The sequence below is a fragment of the Heliangelus exortis genome, chromosome 2 (genome assembly GCF_036169615.1).
Source record: "Heliangelus exortis chromosome 2, bHelExo1.hap1, whole genome shotgun sequence".
Lineage (NCBI taxonomy): Eukaryota > Metazoa > Chordata > Aves > Apodiformes > Trochilidae > Heliangelus > Heliangelus exortis.
In genome coordinates this window covers 62562381-62574648 of record NC_092423.1, presented here as the reverse complement: position 1 = coordinate 62574648, position 12268 = coordinate 62562381, and the positions used below count along the sequence as shown (strand labels likewise).

The 12268-nt window shown below is 38.9% G+C and overlaps 1 long non-coding RNA gene across 4 annotated transcripts in view; it reads right to left on the bottom strand.

Annotated features, from left to right (window-relative positions):
* LOC139792682 (uncharacterized) overlaps positions 1 to 11610 on the bottom strand; it is a 40660-nt gene extending 29050 nt beyond the window's left edge. For 2 of the 4 annotated variants that reach the window (XR_011724348.1, XR_011724347.1), the window contains exons 1-2: positions 6888 to 10098; positions 6195 to 6393 (exon numbers count right to left, since the gene is read on the bottom strand). This is a non-coding gene — a long non-coding RNA (uncharacterized lncRNA). Of the gene's footprint in view, positions 1 to 3080; positions 4104 to 6194; positions 6394 to 6887; positions 10099 to 11557 lie in introns of those variants that run through there. The other 2 variants (XR_011724349.1, XR_011724350.1) reach the window with 2 other exon arrangements.
* Positions 11611 to 12268: the final 658 nt, after the last annotated feature.

Sequence of the window (12268 nt, the reverse complement as noted above, 5' to 3'; positions counted from 1 at the left end):
AGTCTGGAGAGGGTTAATAAAAGCTGTTCCAGAGAGATTGCAAGTAATTTTACAGAGGACATTGATGATTGTGTGCCTACTGGACAAATCAGTTCAGCAGAAGATGTCTGAGGAGAGGAAATGACCTGAAGATTGAGTCTGGTTTGTACCCATTTCAGAAAAATTCTGTCATGGAGAAAAAACAGGATGCCAGGGTGGTTTCAAATATGTAGTAAGTGCATTCTGGTTTGTTGGTGATGGTAAGCTAAGTAGATAGCTATGTTCAGGCTAGCACAAGTGACTGTGAAGTGATTAATAACTAAGGTACCTGGGGTAGGGTAACTAGAAGTGCAAAATGTAATTAAGAAAACAAAGAACATGAATAGTTATGCTCTTCACACCTGGTGAGAAAAGAGCACATTGTTGATAGGGTTTGATAAATACAGATGGTAGCTGAAGTGGGAAATGCATTAGATGTAGTGACAAAATGCAAGGATTTGTAGCACTCTTCTGAATATCTGATTTTCAGAGGTCCTTTCAAGTCAGGATACAAGTCAATTGGAGAAGGTGGGGGATGAAATTTTCTTTGTTAATTACAAATACATTAATGGTAGCAAATTGGAACTCACTAGTTATTTAATCACGGTGTCATTGCTCTGCTATAAAGGTTTATTTTAAGACTATGTTAGTTCTCTTGTCTTAAAAATGCATTAACAGTAAACTTTAACTTCACTTACATTTTGCTTCATGATTTAAGCCAATGTTTATTGAAATAGAGGTAAACAAATTGAAATAATGATCACATTTAATTAGGATCTTAAATTGGCTGAGAAATTATATCCTAAGTTGCACAGAACACAAGGCAAGGACAAGGAAACAGGTAATGAGTAACACTTAGTAATGCATGCGATGATGTAATATATGTATCAACAAGTAACATTTGGGGTTCCATGTTCACCCCTGGCTCTTAAGATTCTACTTCAGTTTTCCTTGCCTCTCAGTTAATGAATTATTATTAAATAACAAACTCAATAACAAAATATACATAAATGCCTGCTCAGATGTTTATGTTAGAAGAGAAGGCTGCGATCTTTTTACTAGTTATACAAGATTTAGCAACATCCTTGATAAAGCGGTAGCCACTGTTTTCATGTCAGAGACTGGTGGCAACCAGTAGGGCCTACAGACAGTAAGCTGCCCCCCCATCCCTCCCCAAATATATAAATTGCTGGTATAATGCAGTCACCTTCAGCAGTGCTTCCAATTAGCAACCATCTCAATTATCTCCCCCATGTATTCTAGCATCTGACAAAAAAGCAGCTCTGAAGCACATATTCCCAAAAAATGAGTATTTGTTGTATTTGCACAGACTACCTGCTTCCCCCCACAGGATTCTTAATAGCAGTCTCTCAACCTTGACCATACAGCAAATTAGGCTCTCATTGGCTGCAAAGCACGCATCAGCCCAGGGCAAGAAATATGTACTTCTTGGAAAAACAACCTTTGGGCATGCAATGGGTGCTCTACTCCCACAGCACTTCTGACTACCTGTGAGAAATGACAGGCCTGTGTTTGTACCTATGAGAAGATCTTATCTACACCACATGCTCAGCTCTGGAAGCAGAAACCATCCTGCAGGGTCTAACCCTTTTCTCAGCAAATCAAACTGGCAACATTCACCCCTTTTCCTCTTATGATTCAGAATGAATTAAGTTATCTTGCAGCAAAACCCAGCAAAGATGTTGGAGTAAGGAAATTGTGTATGACTTTTTGATCTCAAGAGCTGCTATGCACTGTGACTGGGGAAAGAGAAGAGTGGTTTCAGGAAATAAAGTCTAAGCAAAAGGAAATCAGACAGCAAGTAAATGTCAGTATTTTTTGGTTTATTACAATGGAGGAATTTAAACTGATGACTTCCTGGGCCACAGATTAAAAGGTTACAGAGGATGCAGATAATTTTTCATGCAGAGCATGTTGAAAGCTTGGAACTCATTCTACAGCATTTGGCATAGCAGTTTTAATCATCATGTTAGCTCTTGGCAACTATATGACCAAAGGTAAATAGTCAGCTTGACTCTTAATGAGAATTTGGATAATAATTTACATTAATCTTAGGTTCATATGGAAGGGATAATACTTAAAGTATGTGCTGTTTTCTAAATGGGACACTGGAACAGATTTAAGCAAGTTTTCAGAATTAAATTTTCCAATGTTTCTATCAAACTGTAAAACCAAATAAGCTCAGCATAATCAGATAATTTTCCACTAGCAATAATTTTTCTGCTTACTCAAATCTGCATTTTTATGTTCCATGTACCAACCTCAGCACTAAATAAGTACTATATTCCTATAGTACATAAACGACCATTCCTTCCTTGCATATATCAAAATATTTTTTCCAATATTTTTAAAACACTCTAGTGCAGATTCTTCTCAACAGATACCAATTTCATACAATAGATACTTTCAGACATGAATGTAACTTATCCTGTAACTGCTATAAACCAGTATGAACATCCTAAAAATATCAGGCTCCACTTCTTCAAAATCAGGTCATAAAAAGGCATTGAAGAACTTCAGTGTTGGATTTGGGGCTCATTTAAGATTCAATAAATAAATTAAAACCTTATTCTCAAACTACCACCATTGCTGGTAATAAAACATAAACTGGATGGTGAAAGAGTGAACCATATTGATATCTTTTCCGTAGGAAATAGAAAAATGTATTTTCCTTTTGATAAATAAATCACTGTTAGTTACACTAGGCTGCAATTACATAGCCTGCACTGCTAGAGCAAAAAGACCCTCTATGTTTTGCCTAAGGATTGGGTTAGAATGGAGAGGCCTTGGTTTTCTCCCTTTCCTCGTGGATATATAGATCCTCTTCCTGACACTGTCTGGTCAGTATGCAATGGACTATAGTAGTCTCCACTGATTTTATCTGGACAGCAGTGGCCCCAAGTATTAGCATGCTCATAAACCCTCTGTTAGGTGCATATTGTACCACTAGATTTTTAAGCTGGACTTTGTTACTGACCCACCCCATTGGTTGACGTATCTTATAATTCAGATCCACAAGAACAAAGTCCAGCCATGAAAGGTCAGGTTGAAGCAGAAAGTTTTATTTGACAAATGACACAGGCAAAGTGATAAAAGCCAGCAAAGGTATGGCAAATGTGTTGAGAGGCAAAAAGAAAGAGAGAGAAATGGGAGGAGGGGGGAAAGAGATAGAAAAGGAGTGAGAAAGAGAGAGATCCTTATAGATTCAGACCCCAGGACTGTCACCCCACCATTGAGGGGAGCAGGGTTATTGTTTGCCCAACCCACAGTCAATAGCCAGTTTACCAGGGGTGTCAGCTCACTGCCAGCCCCATCTGGGAGAGACTCCTCACCTGACTTTTTGAGTCCAATGGCTCCAAAATTCCATTTGCCAAATTATCATTTGAGGCAAAGAAAATTCCACTGAATGGAACCACACAGACTTGAGACTGGTTTGTCTCAAAGTAAAAAAATGAAGGTAGAGAGTAACTGCTATTTAGCTGAAACTGGAAGGGCTTTACACCAAGCAACTTGCTCCAGGAACATGAAATTCAGCAAAGACATAGTAGGAATTATCAGAAAATTGTATTTTCAGTCAAAACCACTGAAATTACATTCTTGCTGCCTTTATAGTAATACTCAAATAAGCAAAGATATAAGCTATGTGGATAAAAATATACCTATGAATCCAAAAGTTGGTGACTATGATTCATAATTACTAATCACTTCTTTAGCATATGCTTGTACTCTTTTTAAGGACTAAGGTTCACAATAGTTTGTAGTGTTTCTTGCTTTCTATTCTTTCACCGGACTAGCAACTGCAAGACATCTCTCATTTCAGCTGGCCAAAAAGAACCCATGAAAACTGATCACCAAATACTCTTTCCAAACTTTAGGACAAGTAGGATCAAGAAACAGAAGGAAAATTAAATAGAGAAGGGGGAGTATGAAACAATGTTTAATGCCTTTGGCCGTATTGCTTTTAGGAGTCAATGCTAAGTGCTGTGTCAAGCTGACATCACAGTTAGGACAAGAACAGAACAGGAAAGTGTGACTTTGTCTGCGAAGTTCTCAGTAAGATGAACCTGTCAAAAGGTAGAGAAATAGGTCAGATGAAAGTTAATGGAAAGTAATGAATGGAATGCATTGTGTCACAAAGCTTCATCTCAATTAAAGATCATATGCTGAATGGCATTTAAATTGACAGATACCCGGCTCTTATCAGCCTGCTTATTTATAGTCTTTGCATTTATAAAGGCTGCTGTTTATTCCACTGGGTAGCCTCTGGAATCCTCCTGTTGCATTTCTTATACAAGAATAATTGAAGTGTAAAGTACTGAAATGCCAGGATTCATAGGAAAATGTTTCATGGGAGAACGTTTCTTTATTACAGATATTCAAGTGCTTCAGAATAAACTGGTGTTAGAGAAAGACTGGATTTTGCCTTCTAATAGTGTCCTCCACTAGACAAACACACACTAATCATTGCTCCCTGATCATAATAATGCCATCACTTCAAGAGGCAGCTCCAACATCCCCTTTTAACAGTTTAAGACAAAAAAGAGTGGTTTAGATGGCAACATTTGGAACATATCACACTTGCATGTTATGCCACACTGCTGCACCACAGCTTCCCACACAGAGGCATGATGAGAATAATACACTTGCTGAAAGGGCCATAATATGCTGGTTATAAGCTGGTTATATGCTGGCTATAATAAGCTGGGTACAGCTTTATCCTTGCATTACTCTGTTGAAAGAATGGATAATGGCTTATGGAGCTGAATTGAGCCACCTGTAGATGAGACAAAGCTTTCCAGCTTTTATATGGGAGGGATGAAATAAAGCTGAAGGTGAGACACAGAAAGATGCCACAGGTACTACTAAAAGTGGGAATATGACTGCAACACACTGAGGAAAAAAATGTTAGGCATCAGAAGGGTTCACTTTTTTGAGTTGTAGGTGAACTCTCGCTCTCTCCAGGTCAGGTGTCTGACTTACAGGTCCATGCTTAAGTACTGCACCTTCTTCTTAGGTTAAGGACTTCACAAGCCTCACATGCGTCAGGGTGATAATGGGAAACATTGTCTATGTGATTTCTTGGTAGTCCTTGCACTTGCTCAGGAATGGGAGCTCTGGTGTATTGGCCTCCTCCAGTGCCAGGATCTCAACTGTATTTCCTCCAACTCCACCATAAATGCCGGCAACGTATAGGAGCTGGGAAGCACCTTTCATTGCCCATGTTATGGGTGTGCCACTGAGCTGCCTCAACGGGCAAGGAGAGAGCCTGACATTGAAGGAATGGCCAACCACTACAAGGTGGGTGGGAGGGATGAGTATGGATCTGTTTTGTGATGAATGATGGATGCCAGAGTGCCATAAGCACACAAAATACAACAGAAACACACAGGGTGTTTGGTAGCTTTACTGACTGAGAGCAGAGCTGAGACAGATATTAATGCACTAGTGCACACGTGCAGAAGCCTAAATGTGGGCACCAAACATTTCAACTGCCAAAGCGTTAATGGGATGCTTCATTTTAAGCAAAGATGTTTCTTAGGTAAACTGATTATGTTTTAGCTCTTTCCCCCAGGGTTTTTATTTGTTTGGGTTTTGGGTTTTTTGAATCATAGCACCGACAGAGTAGTGATTTGGGAACAAAGACTGCATCAAATCTACAAGAGCACAGGTGGAGAGAGTGCACAAGTGCGCAGACATGGTAGGAGGCTGGATGTTGTGGTTGGGCTGGGCTGGCTACTAAATGGTTCTATCCTAGCCCAAACCAAGACACTGGACTACATGGGAGACATTCAGTGTAGCCTTATTTGGAGGAAACTGTGCATCTCAGTGGCTAAGAGAAAAACAAAGCCCGGGAATGAAGGAAAGCCATTCAGTGAAAGAGCCCATCAGTGAAAGAAAAGAAAAACAATCTCATAGCAATGTGGCTCCAGTTTAAAACAGATGCAAGAAGTGCACTTCTGTGACAATCAGGCTTGCAAATAACAAAGCCAGGAACAAGGGAAAAACCTCTCAAATTGTACAATGGCACATATACACAGACATCTTTTCAGAGAGGTTACAAATAAAACAGAAGAATTGCTAATCTTAGTTTACCAACATGAAAATGTGGACTGCTAATAAAAATATCTGTGTCTGTGATTAGAAAAAAATCATACCTGTGTCTGAAGGTCTGATCCTGAATTAGCTGTTTACTTTTAACTGTCCTTGGCTGTATATGATAGAAGTACCCGAGCACTGAGGATTTTACACTGAATTCTTGCTGATTCATAGTTGTTCAGCTGAGAAATTAAGCACTTTGTATAGCTATCTCCTCTCCTCATCCAAAGCCCTAAGGCATTTTCAGCTTTCAAAAGCCTGAAAAAGAATGCATCAAGTGTTACTTTAAAAATGCTTTTGAGAGGAATTTGTACTCATTTAATATTTAAGTACTGCCTACATAGCATGTAATAAAATGGGAACACAATCAGGGCTGTAGAAAGCCCTGATTGAATGTGCTGGTGCTCTGCTAGCCAATTGTAATTTGAATTTGATATAATGTAATAGAGGGCAGTGATGAGAAACAGCAGTCTGAATAGGGCTCCTCTTTTCACAGCTTATTTATTTTTTGTTGCTGAAGCAGGTGCTTCTCTATCCTCCCTCTTTCAAAGCATGAAATCTTAAAGCTAAGACCACTTTTCCTTGTGTCACAATGAAATTAAATCTAAGTATCAGACTATTAGTTATATATTGCAAAACCATGTAGGTGATTTTTCAGCTAGTGTCTACTGGCAGCATAGACATCAGCTGGACAAAGAAAAAACCTACAGCAGCAACAACTTTACTCATGGGAAAGCAATGGAAGAACGAACCTGACTGCCTTGTAGGTGTTCAGAAGAGAGCTGGCTGTGTTCCACACTGTTTCAGTCACCCACTCTTCTGCATCTAGGCAGATCAGACTGTGCTGTGACTTGTATGAGGTGGATTAATGTTCAAAAGAGAATTGCATGAAGCTACAAAATTCATTTCTGTGTGACTCTGGTTGTGTACACAGGTTTCTAGGGTGAAAGGCTAATGCATTAACTCATGGTGTTAAGCACATCCATTATGCAAAAGTTAACTTTAATACACTCCATTTCCTACATTTCTAAAGATCTGATGCTTTCAGGGACTTTTTTCCTCCTTGTGCTAATTGTACTATCTTTAATTTAACATGTAGCTTGTGTCAAAAAATTCCTTTGAACAAAACAGCAATCAGGCTTTCAAGAAATTACAGATCATCTAGGAAGCAAGGAAAGTAAGATGTGGCAGAATAGAAGAGGATGCTATTCTTGGTCCCAGTGGGCAGCAAAGCTAAACAAATGAGAGTTACCTGCTGAACTGAGTACATTCACTCTTGCAAGAAAAAGGCTTTTTTACTTTAGAAGTGTATGCAATTATCTTTTTTCTCTCCCAGCATATGCATACGCATCTGGCACTAATTCTGGCCTTTAGAGGATGCTTTTTATGTCAGGGAAAAAAAAAAGGGGGGGGAGGGGGGATAGGAAATGTTGTAAATGTCCTGAGCAAGCATTACTGAATAAAAGTCCTAAGCTGCTGGAATAGTCTCTGAGAATCTAGCCTCAAAGATTTTAAAGGATGTATCCAAGGCCATATCTGAATTATATTGTGCTGAACCAACTGAGGTTGATGCAGTAACTTCTTTTCCCATCCTGCAAAGGGATTTAGGATGAAGTGTAGGGAGCCCTCATGAAGTCTGATGCTGACATTTAAATAAATTAATGATGCACTGTGTATACAAACAAGAGAAGCTTATGTTTCAGCAGTGATGGGCCTGATTAGGTTTTAATGATGATGAAGCCAGCACTTGATTGGTTTGTGTTGAGCTTTGTAAGTCAAATTTTCAGTGAGCCTCTTCAAGTGCAAACATAATGCTTTTACTGTTATATTCAGCTGTGTGGAAATATGTAGACACTGTCTAGATCTAAAGTGTGCATCAAACACATGCTCCTGATTGTCCCTACAGCAGGCTTTGTTCAGAGAGCAGATGTGACTGCCTACACACCTGTTTCCTTCCCAAAAAAGCCACAAATCTGAAGGTGGAGAGGAAGTGACATGCATCAGGGTCTCTCCCACACACATCACAAAATGTCTAGGAGTTTTATAGATAGGACCTGAGAAATGCCTCCAGCTCAGTTAATTTAGACATAGCCACTGTTATTTTCCCATCTGCTGCACTTCCAATGTATATGAGGGTCTGTCCTTCTGCAAATGTACCTATAAGGTAGCTGCTGTTTTATGAAAGCAATTTATGTAGCATATTAAGAGAGCAATTTTAAGAAGGGTATATTACTGTTATTCTTTCTTGATTTGGTTCTTTTCTAGAACTTGGTATTGTCAGTCTGAAAAAGACTGGATACTTTTTTGCATACAGGCAAAAAAAATCTATTCCATATAGTAAAGGGGAAGTGGGAATATCCAACACTGCCTGGTATTTTGAAGAAACTCATTTACATGCATAGTATTTCATGACACTCTGAAGATGTGGTATTAGGAAAGCACTAGACTACACCAAGACTACAGAGAATCTATTCACATGCCATTCTTAAAGTGACTATTAAAATGCAGTTAATTTGGCTAAGGAGGAGAATTGAGACAGGACAGACCCAGCTCCATGTCTGTCTGATCACCTGCAGCATACTTCTCACTGTTTCCTAACTGATGCTAGAATGGTTTCATAAAACAGTTAATTACAGAGAATGCAAGACAAAAAATGAAATAAGTACTCTAACTACATTTAACCTGTTTATTACTGTTCCAATTTTTACTCTCCCTAGCAGTAGGAGCATACAATGCTAGGTGACATTGAGTTGGTCTTGCTCTTAAGCTCTGCAGGAGAAAACACTTTTTGAACAGTGTTAGCTGATCCTGTTCTATCCTGAAATATGTTACCTTTACAGCTGAATCAAGGACCACTTTATATTTTACAGTGAGATACTAGGACATATATGGCATTTAAAATATAATATTAATTTGCATTGGTGGCAGACTCCAGTCCATTTAGTATATGAGATAGAAAAATACCTGTACATGTAAATCACAAATGATGTAACAGATATTTTTAGAGTACCATGTAACAGTGTGTCAAAGCTTTTTCTTTTACAGTGCATTAGTAGCAATTTTACCCTTGAACTGCTGAGAAAATAATTTTTCCTGATTTTTTTTTAAAGCCTGATTCAGTCCTCTTAACATAATTTCCTGAGCTTTGAACTCCTTGAGTCTTCTAATAATGTCCTTAAATGAGGGAAGGAGGTAATTTTCTCTCTCAGTGCCTTTAGGGGATCATCAATCATGCATCACTCAGAAGTGCTAGCATTGCTCCATGGCTGCCTTTTTTTTTTTTTTTTTTTTTTTTTTTTTTTAAAAGCAGCCTAATCATGCATGGAAAAAGTGCTGTAAAGTAAAAGTTTCCATTTATTTAATTGCATAGTCTTTGTGCAGAATTGCTGTACCTCCTGTGAGGCAATTTTAATATAAAGCCCTGCAGTGATTCAGATCCCTAGCAACAATATTTTTTTTTATAACCTTTCCTCCACCCGCTGCCACAGCACATTTCTATAACAAGCAAATTCCATGAATGTTATAAGGACAGATTTATTAATGAGTTGTACCATGACAGTGTAACAGAAGACCTGCTTATTAAGCCAAGGGATGATGCAAGTATTCAGCTATTTGAAAAGCCAAGCTACTTTTATTTAAATCCCATGAAATAGGCACCAACATATTAAGAAATGGCTTGACTGAGCACTTATTCTTACACGTTTGCATATTCAGATAATTTCAGTATTTAAAAAGTGTCAAATTAATATACTGGTCTTTTCCACTTGAAAAGTGGATTAGATCACACAAAATGTGAGCCCTCAACTGTCTTTTCCCACATTACAAAAATCAATATTTGCTTTTCCAAGAATAACTGCAATTGGCACTAGGTCATTAGGAGAAATTAAGTCTGAATATCAACGGTACCCAATGGCAGTAAACGTACAGGAGAAAAGCTTGAAATAATTTCTGAATCTTACTTTTTTTTTTTTTTTTTAAATAAAAAGCATTTATATATTATACAATACTTATTTCAGGAAAATAAATCAGACATGGAAAAAAATATCCCTGATGCCTTCCTTCTTACTTCTAAAGTTCTGTTTCCTGAATACATCAGTGCACAGCAAGAGCTCACCATCTCTGCTCACCACTCTAAGACTCCCTGGCACCATGTGCTTGTTCAGGATGACTCCCCCAAGGATGGTTCTCTGCTTCTTTCACACATTCTTTCCACTTGCTTCTGTTCCTTTCATATACCTTTCCATTCAAAAAGCACTCTCTGCTAGTCATTCACTCCTATAATACACATTTCTAAATGGCCTTATATCAACATTTTCTGTGGGCAGTTGCATGCCCATGTTTTGACCCAGGAGATGGTAATGTTTTATAAAGATGCTTATTTGTTTCTAAATGCTCATGGAAAAGGAACGCATCTTTTCTCACTATGGTTTCATTACAATTTAAACCAGTCTTTCGTGAGGTATATATAGTAGTAGCAGCAGGGAGCAGCCTACACTTAAGGCTAGCAGTCTCACAGAAATACTGTGCAAATATGATTTACCACTTTCTTCTCTTTCATGCAAGACTTGAATAACTGGCACTGCCTCATGCTTGTCAAAAGACTGCTCTGTAAATCTATTCTGAGCAAAAAGGAAAATATAACTAAGACACATGTTCACCAAGTCTGTTTTTTCACCTTTTGAACTATAGAACAGCTTTTTAAAGCAATCAGCTGTAAGTGTAAATGATACCCTGCTACCACTTAGCCTCCTTCCCCAAGAAACTCATTTGCAAATTATTATTTGTTTATTTCTCTCAGGACAGAAATAAGCATTAAACATAGCAAAGTTAATACACTTCATAATGATAACCCAGGGGTTTAAATGAGCATGAAAACTTGCTGATGCAAAGCTTTTAAAATTATTTTAAGGCTCTAATAGGATCCCTAGCATGAATTTGAAACATATGCACACAAAGCACTGACCCAGGACACTGTCACTGCTGTTTCGATTATCATTATGACTTTGCAAGATGTGTCTTATTAAAGAGCATTCAGTGCAGTGCTTTACCTAGTATAGTAAGCACTGTGTCTTCAACATGTCTCCCCTTTTTCTGAGAACCATCTCCTAACTAATATGAAACCACTGTCGAGTAACAGAAGAAACCTGAGGAAGATTTATGGATTGACAAGACGGTCAAGCATCACAGAGATACCTGTGCTACCTGAATGACCAGCAGCAAGCCAGCATTGGCCAAGAGTGGTACCTCCCCATGCAAAGAAGGGAGACATTGAATTACTACTGCCAGCATCACATAATAAGACTCACCTCAGAAAGGTGTCAAAATAAGCAGAGTGAAGAATCATTGTTTTTAAGCATGCAAATACTTGGTGTTCTTTTCCTTTGCAGCCAGCCACTCAATCATGCACATGGAGAGCACTCACAAATTTTTTTCCCCTTGCAGAAGAGAATGGAAAAGATACACTGGTCACTGCACAGGTGTCCTGGTTTGGGCCAGGATAAAGGTGATTTTCTGTCTTGTACTTTTGCTTTCAGCTAAGTCTCCTGTAAGTAGTTGCACTTGCTGAAATTAACAGCAAGTTTCTCAGACAGTGTGTGTTTCTAGGACTGATAACAGTTGATGTTTATAGTTACTGCTAGAGATTGGTGTGCAGAGCCAAGGACACTGCTCAGCTCTGAGGAAAACATAAAGAGGTCCCACCTGCATCCCTCCTTTGGGGAGGAACGGACAAGATAGATACCAGAATTGACCAGAGTATTCCATCCCATATACATCATGCTCAGTATAAATTTGAGGGATCACGAGGGCCAAGCCAGATTTCCTGCCTCCAGCTTCCGGCTGCCTGCCCTTCCTGCCTTTCCTGCCTCCTTTTCCTTCACCCGGCATCCTGGAAGGATTCCATCCATTCCTCTGCCTGTGCTTCTGATCCGTGCCAGCCCATATCTGTGTGTTCCTGCCTCCAGTTCCCAACTGCTGCCAACTCCAGGAGTCCAGCCTGGACTTTCCCAGGGCTGCCCTGCAGCCTCGGTGGTGACGTGAGAGTTACTGGGGGAAAGGGGAGAGGAATGTGGTATCCATTTTCTTGTATATTTGTATATATTTAGTAATTTTTCCTATTTATCATTACTGTTTC